Source organism: Schistocerca piceifrons, chromosome X (assembly GCF_021461385.2).
Source record: "Schistocerca piceifrons isolate TAMUIC-IGC-003096 chromosome X, iqSchPice1.1, whole genome shotgun sequence".
Taxonomy (NCBI): Eukaryota; Metazoa; Arthropoda; class Insecta; order Orthoptera; family Acrididae; genus Schistocerca; species Schistocerca piceifrons.
This window is the reverse complement of record NC_060149.1, coordinates 662533282-662547226: the sequence shown is the minus strand read 5'-3', so window position 1 is coordinate 662547226 and position 13945 is coordinate 662533282.

Here is a 13945-nt window from a genome sequence, read left to right as displayed (position 1 = left end):
GGAGCTCGATCTGCCAGAAACTCGATTTTAGATCAACTGATGAGAAGATTGAGATTCCATGGAAGTTTTGTAAGAGTTCCTCTAATCGTTCCGGGCTGTCTGTTTCGTGTTCTATTATGGTATTAATTTGTCGCGAGTCCAAGACTAAACGAATACTACCATCTGCCTTCTCGACTACCCTTAACGGGTTATTATAGGCTGAAGCCGTAGGTTCTATTATTCCTTCACTCAGCATTGGTGTAATGTCAGCTGCTACTTTCTGTCGATATGCCAAGGGGATTGGGTAGGGTGGCACACGAAACTGGTTGTGCGGACGTACACGGAATTAATATTGGAAGTTCTTTATTGATCCTGTCTTGGGAATGAAAACCTCCGCATGTTCTACTAGTAATTTATGAAGTTCTTTGCGGTGGTCGCACCTTATATTCTTTATTGCTTCCATTTTTTCTCCTATTTTCTCCTTTATTTCTCCCATTATTCCGACTTCATTCTCATCCGTGTCCTCTCGCCTACCCGCAACGTCGACCTGTTCTTCCTTTCTGTCTTTCAGACACGCATAGTTTATCCGTACACAGACGGTAGTTAAACTGGGATCAACCGGTCGTCGAATTTAATGTGGACGGGATTCCCTTTCCTCAAAACCACTTCACCTCGTCCTAGATCAACTGTCGCTTCATGCTCATTTAGGAAGTCCGTCCCTATTATCATGTCGATCGCCAGATTTGGCACGATCCAGAAGTTATACTTTATTTTGTGTCCTTGGCAGGAGAATTCCAGTCTTGTTTGTTGGGTGACGTCCGTACATTTACCCGCTAATGCCCCTTTTATTTTGGTTTTCTTAACTGATAGGACAGGCCAGTCCACCTCCTGAGAGCACCTCTTGTATGCTGCCTCAGATATTGCTGTTATGTAGCTTCCACTATCTACTATCGCATTCATACTCTTTTCAGCTATTGCTACTGTGATAAGAGGCTGCCGATCCTGTCAAGGAGTTGTTTTATCTTCTTCGAGCAGGAATTCTGATAAATCTTCGTAATTTATCATCCGTAGTTGGCCAGGTCAGAGATTACGTGCGAAATTCCGGTGGCCTGTGTTCGCACTAGTCTGGCGTCAATCCCTTGTTCAGCTCCCCCCCCCCCCCCCTCTGACGTGCATTAGAATTAGCGGGTCTAGTTTCAATCTCCTGGCTCCACTGTTGTCCTTGGTTTCGCTCTCTCCAATTACGGTCGCTTTGCCGTTCGTTATTCTTCCTATCCCAGATCCCTTGTCTAGATTGACCCTGTTCCCTGACATTCTGGTTTGCGTATCTCTGGTCTTCATAACCTTGAATAGCGTAACTTTGACTTCCGTAACTCTGGTTTCCTAACTGACCAGTGCCATTATGCGATCTGTTGTCGTCTTCCCTTCCTGGCCCGTGGTATTTGTTACTTTGACCCTTCTTCCTGTCCTTTGCGACTTGTTTATCAAAGACTACTTCGAGTTCGCGCAATAGACTCTTGAATGCTTCTATGTCAGATCCACACTTCCCGACAAGTGTCTGTTGTACCTAACTGGCAATTTGGAAAAGCAAAATTTAATGATTTCTCCGTTGCTATATGGACTATCTAAAAATTGATTCTTCTTGAGTAAATCATCAAGAAATTTGGTTGCGCCTCTATGCCCGGACACTTCCAGTTCAGGACAAAATATTATTTCCTCTTTAATCCTGTCTTGCGTTTCCTTTGACCAGTAGGTCCGCAGGAACGCACCAACAAATTCCTGATACGTCTAATTTTGCCTGGGTTGGCCATGATGCCGGTAATGAATTTGTAAACTGCATCACCCAGCTCTTCGGATGCATCGACCCTCCAATTTCTTTGAGCTTCTGGACTTTTAGTATCGATAGGAAGTGATTGTGATCAAAATCCTGTCTGATCCTTGCACTGGTGTTGTCACTCATTTCCGATACTTGCACGTCTGCTGAGTGTCCTGTTCTATCTTGCTGATAACTGTGATGTGCTACCTCTGTATCACAGTGGACGTTGCACTCAGAATTCACTCTCCTAAGTGGGCTACAGTTATTGGAGCTATTACTCGCTGTTTCTGCGTGTGCATTGTTGGTTCCGCACTCGGTCATTGGGCTAGAGCACTGCGGGCTTTTCCTCGGAGACACAATTCTGTGTACTCCATCATTGGTATCCGAACGCGCAGTGCTCGTATGCCCGTTTTGCTCTAGTTTTGCTATCCGACTCTCTACTTCTTCCATTCGTTTCGTGGTGTTCGCAACCGCGATATTACCTTGAGTTTTTAAGAACGCTAGGGATTTTGAGTGGGATTGTGTTGTACGTCGCAAGCGCCCTTCGAGTTTAGAAGTTGCTTCCGCGACTTTCATTGCTCCTATTGCTGCCGTTTTGGCCAGGCCTGCTACTTTTTGTGCAGCCATTGACATTTCTTTTACTTGTCCACATTCTTTCTTTATTGTTAGTAGTTCTCCTCGAATTTCTCCTATATGCGAAATTATTGCCTGAGTGTCCTTCTTACGCTGTTCATCAGCTTCTTCCTTCTCCTTCTTACGCTGTTCGTCAGCTTCTTCTTTCATTGATCGTAGGAAGCTCAGTATTGGGTTTATGTCATCTTTTTGATCCTCTTCAAACATGGGCGATGTAACTCTGGACACCTGGGCGCTAGAGCTCTGACGTGACCGAGCTGGCCCCTGTCTGCTCTCGTTCGTTTGATTATAAACTTCTCCTACCGTCTCGACCTGTGTGCCTCTCTCTGTTTCATCCTCTACCTCACTATCATAATCACGGCCGCGACGTTGCTCTAAGATCGTGTCCAAATCACCATCCTCATCAATGACCCTGTCGTCCTGTCGTGCTAAAAATGTGCCCATCTCATCTCTGAACCTATCCACGTCAGTAAATTGCCCCTTATCCATTATGCTATCCTCTTTTGTTTTAGCTACGCTCGATAATAGTCGTACCTTACTTCTCGTGATCATTCATGAAAAACTAATTGATCTACAATGCACAATAAAAATAATCTATTCCCTGTATTTTACACATAGACCTAAAATTTCAACAACGCTGTTCCAATGCTGTAATTACAAGCACAATTTGATGTGGTGCAGAAACCGCACACAAATCCGACAAAGTGCGATGTGGTACGGACACCACATCAAAGAAACACAGAAAACAATGAACAAAAAATATATACACTGAAAATAAAAACTGTAATCATTGCCGCTACTTAAAAACTAAACACAGAACTAAAAAATTAAGTAAAAAATTTTGAGTGTTCCTACTGATAATACTGCTTGCTTATCAGCGATTCACAGGAAAGATCCCGGCAGGGTCGCCATTTTATGCAAGGTACCGGGGCTAGCAGTGTATTTAACACTAAAGTCTTCTAGAATTTTCATATGTAAGTGATGCTCTAATCCCCCCCTTATTCTAACTACGACTTTTGCTGTTGCACATGGATTAAGTAGAAACGCGAACTGACTGTAATCGATCCTGCAAGTGGAGTAGAAAAGTGTTTGGCACCTGCAATAATGTAATTTGTTAGAAATTAATTAAATAAAGGAAAGTTTCATTAACGTATTGAGAAATGAAAGGTTTGCTCTACTGATTAACAGAATGAAAGTTCTGTCCAAAATAACAATTTGATTTAATATGACTAAACTCAAAATAATAAACAAAACACATGAAACATTTACAATACATCAAATTGGATCAAATTGGACACTCAAATAAATGCTGTGAAGGTGAAGTTGTCTATAAACTAGATTGTGATATTTGTGATGAAGTGGTATGTGGAGCCAATTCCTTGCAACCCAAGTCTTAAGAGAAACACACAGCCAACCCAACATTAATTGCTGCTACAGTAGTGAGAACTCAGACAATGAACACCCAAGACAGAACAAAGTTAGAAAAGAACAGGCACGCTCTGCTGAGCTCTGATTATCACCTAGCAAAATTCCCTAAGCTGCCGGTGCTGTGGACATACATTACCAAGCTGTCTTCTTAACTGCAAAGAACACGATCTGGCGTACCGGAAGCGATGGCTGGTTGCTTCGACGTCCCGTCGTGGTGATGATAATGTCGCGAGTATAGCCCGAAACAAATTATCCTGGTCTGGTTGTTCCAGACTAAAGACTTCCTGTCAATACAAATGCGCCTCTGTGAGAGACGAAAAGGCTCGCCACACAATCACTGACGGTACAGTGATTGATTTTAACAAGCGAAGTCATACAGTAACTCTGATACAGTTAACTTCAGCCAAAACTGCTCAAGACAGACAACGTAGGCCGCTTGTACGCAGAAGGCTCAAATGCCAAATGTACTCGGAAAGTTACGTTGAAGTCGAAACTTCAGCAACTTCGTCAAACAGTTACAATTAAATAAAAGTATATTAGACAGCCAACGGAAGGCAGGTTGTCCAGAGCAACGAGAGCTCAGTCTCGTAACCTACTCCGACCGAAAGGTGAGAGCCGACTACCACAAGAGCACTCATACAAACCGAACACAGAACATTCCCGCCCCCACAACAGTGGCCGTGGTTAAACGTTCCAATTGTAAGTAGGTTGTTTATGCTTTCTTATTGGCAACATTACGTAGCGCTCTGTATGAAAATCACTGGCTGTGCTGTGTGCAGTCTGTGGCTAGTTTGCATTGTTGCCTGCCATTGTAGTGTTGGGCAGCCGGATGTTAACAGCGCATAGCGTTGTGCAGTTGGAGGTGAGCCGCCAGCAGTGGTGGATGTGGGGAGAGAGATGGCGGAGTTTTGAAATTTGTAAGACTGGATGTCATGAACTGCTATATATATTATGACTATTAAGGTAAATACATCATTTGTTCTCTATCAAAATCTTTCATTTGCTAACTAGGCCTATCAGTAGTTAGTGCCTTCTGTAGTTTGAATCTTTTATTTAGCTGGCAGTAGTGGCGCTCGCTGTATTGCAGTAGTTCGAGTAACCAAGATTTTTGTGAGGTAAGTGATTTGTGAAACATATAGGTTAATGTTAGTCAGGGCCATTCTTTTGTAGGGATTTTTGAAAGTCAGATTGCGTTGCGCAAAAAATATTATGTGTCAGTTTAAGCCCAGTCACGTATATAATTTTTCTAAGGGGACGTTTCATATGTCGACCCTTAGCTGAGGATACCTCACTGAAATCTTCTGATTTTTTCTTGTAGTCTGTGTAATTAGTGTAGCTTTAGTTTATTGCTATCACGTAATTGTAGAGAGAATCTCCTTTGTAGTTGCAGTCTTTCATTGTTGTACAGTAAAACAGGTGTGGCACGCATGTAAATTTGCACCAAGTATTTTGCAGCTTGCAATTAACTAGATATTTTTTTCAGCGCTATGTTAATGTGTTTTCTTATTTTCTGTGTTATCGTGTGAAATATTGTGACAATAATGGCGTGTGAAAAACGTAACACTAGGCTCCGAAGTAAACAGAAAAATAATAGTGACGACGAGCTTAGCTTACCAGCACCGCTGTGTAATGAATTAACAGACATTCAAAGTAGTAATTTGGTAACTGTGCATAGGGAAATGGAGCAGGCGTCAAATAATGGTGTAGACAGTGAAGCAGGTAGTGAACAGGGAAGCATTATCGATCGATCGGTCGGCAACAGCTCGCCTCAGGAATTGGGAATGACAGACCACAATATTGCAAATACTGTAGACTCAGGTTTTGGGTTCTTACCGTTTTCTCAAATGAGTCAAGACACATTTTCCGCTTGTCAAAATGTGAAAGTTGCAAATTCACTGCCGAAAAGCACTGAGGAACATGTTTCAGACACCAGTGCATTGTTATTACAATTAATCCAACAAATGGGACAAAAGCTTCAGAAGTTAGACACAATGGAACAACACCAGAGACAAACACAGCAACAGTTAGACGCAATGGAACAAAATCTTCACACCACGCTCTAACAAACACGTGAAGATTTAACTACTGAGTTACATAAAATCGAATCGAAATGTCAAAAAGTCTGTAACGACGTAAAAACACAAATTTGTGAGCATTTTCAACCTATTTTTTCGCGGAATGAAAATGCATTACAGAATCACGAAGCAGCCATAAAAGAACTGCAAATTATTGTTCATGAAAATCATGAGACCTTGCAAGCTAAGATTGACTCAGTTGCATCAACCGATTCGGTTACGCAATTTGCAAAAACTCAGGAAAACTTAAAGGACATAGTAGAAAGACACATGGAGGAAATTAGTTCATTATCAGAGAAAGTAGATGAACTTTCGGATCAGCTAAATAATTTATCTACGAAGGTAGATGATAATCTGAATGACACAAAACCGGTAGTCTTTAATGACACATAAGAGTGCGAACAAATTAGGAAATTGAAACAAAATCAGAATCAAATTAATACGCAACACCAAAGAGAAATCCGCGAAGTACAGCTGACACAGGTAGTACAAGAATTACGTATTTCAGAGGACACTCGCACCCCAATACAGGAAGAGGGACATAGAAATACGGAACAGCCACAAAATAATAACACAGCGCATTTCGGAAATTATGAAAGAAATTGGCAAGGTGCACCGAATTTTGAAATGGAACCGCCGAATCGACGTAACAATGACCGCTATGCGACTCGCCGACATGATGATTTTGACTATAAGTTGTTCATTACTACACGTAAATTCAAAACATTTAAGAATTCTGCCAACGACATTCATCCACAAGTGTGGCTCCATCAATTCTCTCATTGTTTTCCTCCCAACTGGTCATTGGAGCACAGGTTAGAATTTATGTGTAGCTACTTAGAGAATGAACCAGCTGTGAGAATGCGATCGGTCATTCACGATTGCCACAGTGAAGGAGAATTTTACCATTCCTTCCTCTCAGCATAGTGGTCTCAAGCTACACAAGACCGAGTAAAACATAGCATCATGATGATGAAACACTTTCAACAATCTGAATTTTCCAGTCTTGTCAAATATTTTGAAGACATGTTGCATAAGAATCAATATCTTTCAAACCCATACAGCCCTTCAGAACTCATCCGTATTTGCTTAATGAAATTGCCCAAACATTTAAGAAATATTATTTTGGCAGGGCGTTGCAAAGACGACATTGAAGCTTTTCAAGGACTCTTACAAGAATTAAAAATTGACACAAATAGTCGCGGGATGCGAAAGCAGGAAAACAATCATTACAGGTCACATCCGTCGCAATTCCGCGATGAAAGAAATAATAACTGGACACGACAAGGCTATTCTCACAACACAAATCGTGACCAAAACAGACACCACCCGTATGACAACCACTGGCAAAGTAATAATAATCACAGAGTAAGATCGCATTTCCGTAGTAATGAATATGACAGAGACAATCATAGAAACAGACAATTTGGCAACCAGAACTATTATTATCACGGGAGACAGAATAACTTCAGACGCAACGGTCCACCGTGCAGTGATAATTCAGGGAGAAATTCTCCACCACTTAACCGACAAGAAAGAAACTACAGAAACTACCGACAAAACGACAGACGTGAATTTCATCAGAACTGGCGGGATTTAAACAGGGCTGGGCCCTCTCGGCAAGGCGAATTTGTAGAAGTTAGGTTTCCAAATCCCAATAACGACGCGCGCCAACAAAGAGACAGACAATGACTCGCACCGCAGGCAGCCACGTACGCTGGCTGCCTCAGCGAAAAATAACATAGAAGCTAACCTTGAGAAAAATTTTAGCATTCCTTACCGACGTATACAGCATGATAATTGCTTTGAAGTTGAAACTCTGTGCGCTAGGAAGAGTTAAGTATTGCACCATGTTTCACATGTAAAACCGTTTATTGAAAGATAATCTGTTTTTTAACTTAGTCTTTGCCATAAAACTTTTCACTTCACGCTACTAGTACAATATGTCACACTGAGAAACTGTTAACATGCAACAATGTTTTGAAGTTAACTATCCAGCCTATAACCTAGGGAACATTTTTAAACAGAAATTATGAATACATTGTTATAGTGAACAGACGACACAGTGTTGTTATTTGTACATTCTTGCTTGTTAATTGCACGATTACGTAACGACTATCAGGCTTACATACTTAGAACTTGTACTGCTAATGAGATTTTAATGCAACATTTTGGTTTACTTGAAAAGACATTCTTTATTTGATGTACTTTCTGTGGGATTAAAGATGACTTAGCGTTTGGTTTCTTTGACAGCTACACTATTATATCACGACGCTACTAATGTGTGACACAATTTACATTGTTGCTTTTGTGCTGTATCTGCTTTATATCTGCACAGTTTTTCTGAATTCTTCTGGAAAGTAAAACATGTTTTAGTAGTAACTTTTGTGGTATAACTACAATGAGACAGCCTTTTTTGTATCACAACCATACGTTACGTTATAGTACTTTCTTGATCATGGTAAGGTACATAATAACTACGATATCTATATGCAATCGAGTAAATAATAATTTTTTTCAAAAAAATGAGGGAGCACAAAAAGACATTTACCTTCACAGGAAATGCATTCATAATTTTCTTTTCAAGTACTTGGTAATTTATTTTGTAGAATAAGTTGTGGTGCACCACTTTAATGACATAGATATTAAGATGTGAATAGACATTTTCCTTATCTGCATTGTTGTCTTTACTGTAATATTTTTCTGCTTGAGCTTTGTCATGTTTAGATATAATTTATTGCATTTGCTGCTGCTGTTTGCCAGGCATAGTGCTACTAAATTTCACTTTACATTACTCTGTGAAGCCAGTTTTACTACTGATTTATTTTTCTTGTTCGCTGCTCATTGCGTTACATTAGTTGTAATATTGCTGCTTGCTTGTCCAATTTGAATATTTTGTCATTGATGTTTGTGTTAATTGTTTTGTACTGCTGCATTGCCTCGTCCCTTAGTTTAGCATCTGAACTCAGTAGTTAGCTTAAGATGGGGTAGGCTATATGAGAGAACGAGTTGTGATGAATTGGAAGAAATGCATTGAGAAGCTATAAGAAAATGGTTTGGTCAAAAAAAGTATTTTGAAAGAGGATATGAGCAAGAAAGTACGGTTTAGGGACAACAGGTTTAGATAGGATTTTCTTGGAAATAAATGATGAGGTAAGATAATGGAAAATAAATAGTGAGGTAAGAAATATGTGAACATATATATACAGAAAGCATGCTTAGATAGAATTTTTTTGGTGGAAACAAATGTTGAAATAAGACGAAAGATTTATGGAATGAAGTTTTAGGTTGGACTGCAGTACCAAATGTTACACTGAAAACAAACCCTGCCCTTTCCTCTTGTGTTATTCTGTTATGTGTTTGTGTACTCTTGTATATTTGTGTTTTTCCTGTCTTTATGTGTTTAGCTGATATGAGTTATGTTGTGGAATTTTTCTAATAATAAGTTATTTTCTTTGTAAAGATGTTTAGACATTATTTATTCTGCTTTGTTTTAATGCTCATGTGTGAAGTTGATGTTTCAAAAGTTATTCTGATCTTTTATGTATGAACTTATGTCATAATTCCTGTAACACTGATGTATATGTTATTTCGATTCTTTTGTAAAGCCTGTACTACAAATGCTATCTGTATTGTTATTTTCTTTAATGATGTATTTTGTACCTTTGTAATTGTATTCTTATGTTATAAAATTGTAATTGACACCAGTTCATCAAATTAAGTAACTTGTCAGTTACATTTCACTGCACACATTTCTGTTGGTCATAGTATATGGACAATATGTGAGAAGTAGGGACTGTTAGTGTTTGCATGTGTGTTACTATTCAGCAAAGGACTGGATAACAGGATTGCTGGTTCTAAGGACAATTCCAAAAACTTTGTGAGTGCACAAGTGGTGGTTTATGGACTTGCTATATTGTCCACAAGACTCTTTGATGGTGATTGTGCACCTGCACAGTCGCAACAGATGGCTGCTGGCCGTCTCTACATGGACTACAGTGGGTCTGCACCTTCAATGGCCCACCAATACCATTATTTCTACATGAACTGCAGTGGGTCTGCACCTCTGGTGGCCCACCAATACCGTAATCTCTACCAGGACTACAGTGGGTCTACTCTGTGATGACCTACCTACCAATATTCTTCAAAACTTCGACTGACTCTGCGGTGGGTTTGCTCTGTTGTGGCCCATTACCTGTCTGCATGTCAGGAGTCAGCACTGTCTTTCCATTGGAAGGACAACACTACTTCTTCAAGATTGCATGGAAATGCACTACTTCCGTGTGCATTTTCTTTTACTGCTCAGACTTTGAGAAAAAAAAACACTGCAATTTTACTGTGATGGATGATCAGGACTGTCTTTATAGACTGCAAGAAAATTTTAGCTTTTGACCAACATTGTACCAATATGTGTGTGCATTTAATATCTTTGTTATTGTAATTATGAAAAATTTTATCAAATCATTATTGGCCAGTGCCCAAAACAATTTGTAAAATTTTTTGTGGGGAGAGTGGGAGTTATGTAAGTAGGCTGTTTATGTTTTCTTATTGGCAACATTACGTAGCGCTCTGTATGAAGATCACTGGCTGTGCTGTGTGCAGTCTGTGGCTAGTTTGCATTGTTGTCTGCCATTGTAGTGTTGGGCAGCTGGATGTTAACAGCACGTAGTGTTGCGCAGTTGGAGGTGAGCTGCCAGCAGTGGTGGATGTGGGGAGACAGATGGTGGAGTTTTGAAATTTGTAAGACTGGATGTCATGAACTGCTATATATATTATGGCTATTAAGGTAAGTACATCATTTGTTCTCTATCAAAATCTTTCATTTGCTAACTATGCCTATCAGTAGTTAGTGCCTTCTGTAGTTTGAATCTTTTATTTAGCTGGCAGTAGTGGCGCTCGCTGTATTGCAGTAGTTCGAGTAACCAAGATTTTTGTGAGGTAAGTGATTTGTGAAACATATAGGTTAATGTTAGTCAGGGCCATTCTTTTGTAGGGATTTTTGAAAGTCGGATTGCGTTGCGCTAAAAATATTCTGTGTCAGTTTAAGCCCAGTCACGTTTATAATTTTTCTAAGGGGACGTTTCACAATCAGCAACTTGAAAACTGGTGGAAAATTCCACTCTATTGCCGAAGCACTACCATTCCATCAATGGAGATTCTTGGCGCCAATTTCTGCGCCGATTTTGCTACGTCATGGAGCTATGCCCTGAGCAAGCCAATCACAGTTACGATTTTGCAGAAAACGCGGGAATTATCCCGCCAAGATTACCTGGGAACACAAGTCATTCCCACGACTCGCTGGTAGCCCGCCAGAAAGCGTTTTCGCTAAGTTTCTGCGAAGTAACGGAATCTTTAGCCCAGCCGCTCCTTCAGGCCCCTGTGGGCGTGTCTCCGCCGCTATTATGACAATGTCGGCGTCTGGAAAGCATTCAGTCGACTCCCTCACACCCGTCGGCTTAACCCTTTCAAGATCAGCAGCGCCCGCCTGTCACCAGACCACCCGGGTGGCGAGAGACGCTGCATGGGAAGTCCGCGTGTGAAGGAGTAGCAACTTTTCACCGCATGCAATTAGAGAGGAAAATCGAATTACTCAGAGTAAGATAGAAATATGAGAGGGGGCTTCTGCCACCTCTCAAACTTTCCTTAGGATTTCTGTCTCTTGCTTAGTAATAACAAATGAAATCTTCCCTTATTCTCTTTCTCAATCTTCGCATACAAATTTAATTGCTGCTTATTAAAAGTGATTTTCTGATTATTTCGACGAAACATAGAATGTGTCGTCGTCGTGGCCCTCAGTCATTACCTGCAGTAACCCAAAACTGTTCCTTACCTTTTTTACTGTTCCCAGATCGCCATCTGACTGCTACATCGAACTGCGAGATGAATATACTTACTCTGTTTTACTATACTCTATTAGCTGCTGGTGGGCTGTCATAATAAGTGGCTGTATTTATTACCGAAGCTGACGTTATTCTTTAATAGCAAAGCTGACGTTATTCTTTAATAGCAAAGCTGAAGTCATTCTTCAATTAATTTGACTGAAGTTTTGTAATTCATCGTTAAACTTATTCTTGACAACAACAAACTTTTGCAAAGTTTTATGTTGATGGTTTTTGAGATGGATTATAATCAGTAATGCAATATTGCTGGCAAAAATTAATTATATTCTGAATGGAATGATTTTACAAACGTTCAAATGGGACTTACTTATTACAATAATCTTACAACTAGCAATGCGCAAACATACCTTCAGTAGTCTTCAGTTTCTCAAAAAATTAATTCAATAATATTAGTTCCTCTTATGATAATAGTTAGCTGATGTCTCTGTACATCCGTTTATTATCTCTTGTAAATCATAGCTGGTGGCTGGCAGGCACACTGCTCCTCTCAACCTCTCGCTTCAGACCTGTTACCAACTCGCTTCACATCTCGCTTACTACTGACTTCCTACGAACGCCAAAGTGCGGTCTCTCCTGCGAACAATGCTTTCTGGTGCAGACAATCCCTGCTACCATTACAAAATGTATCAATGCGCGGTCTTTCCCGCTCTTTTCTTAAAATGTATCCATACGCGGTCTCTCCCGCCCTTTTTAAAATTATATCAATGTGCGGTCTCTCTTGCCAACAATACTTTGGTGCAGACATTCCCTGCTACCACAAATATTTCCAACATGACAAATATTAATTATTCCTACTTAATCCTATTAATAAATTAAAAAAATCTTTCATAAATTGTGGTTTGACAATAGACAATAGAAATATACACGTCTTACAATGTCAAGCAGGACATTCTTTGTCCAGCAAACAGGCCTGGATCTGCACAACCATCCTTTATCTCTAATGCTATAGAGTTAGGGCCAGTATTCCAGAAATCGGATTCTGGCGACACAGAGACTGTCCCAGTATACCCTGGTTGGCATGTCGATGACTATCTTGTATTACAGGTCACCCATATCGGATCTGACGTCACTGTAGAGCAACGCCAGTACCTCAAGTCTGGGCCAGTATGCTAGAATTCCGCACTGCTGGAAAACGCTCAGCAGGTTTTAGCAAGATTCTGACATTGTAAAGCCACGGCCAATATTTCAACTTTGAGGCAGTATACCAAAATTGTACACCGCCATAAATTAGCTGGATTCTTACGTCACAGTCTTTACCAATATTCCAAGTCAGACAGCATGACAATGTGCCAGCTTGCATTTCTCGCAAGCTTATACTTAGGACAAGAGCTGCCTTCCACAGGAGTTGGAAAATACACTAGCGTAATTGGGCTATTTTCTGAACTTCCCACCACTTTGATTTCCTGCCAAAGTGTGAATTTCGCACCATTTTATACATAAGGCAACTGACTTCAGTCAGACAAGGGAGAGAGAGAGGAAATCTCATGACGTCATCGATGACAAATTTTGATGCCCCAACACCCACAATACATCTACTGGCCTATAACACTTCCTTGGGGAGCGCCAGATAGCACTTCTGTTTTACTCGACGACTTTTCCGTAAACTACTACGAACTCTGAGCTTCCTGACAAGAAATCACGAATTCATTCGCACAACTGCAATGATACTTCTCAGGCACGCAATTTCATTAGAAGCCACATGGAAGGAACGGTATCAAAAGCCTTCTAGAAATCTAGAAGTGTGAAATAGATCTGAGATGCCCTATCAATAGCACTCATTACTACGTGAGAATAAAGAGCTAGTTGTCTTTCACAAGAACTGTATTTTCTGAATTTGTGCTATGTGTCAGTGGATTATTTTCTTCGATGTAATTCATCACCTTCGAACACAATGTATGCACCAAACTCTTACTGCAGCTTGATGTCAGTGATATACAGGATGTTTCATAATTCATGTTACACGTCTAGAGGCTGTAGAGGGGGCTTAGTAGATCAAGTGTGAAATAGGAACCCATGTCCGGAAACGTCATCCAACGACTCTACAGAGCGTCAAAATTATAGACGTCGGCGTCTGTAAATGTGTGTATGTATAGGGTGATTCCATATGATGTTAC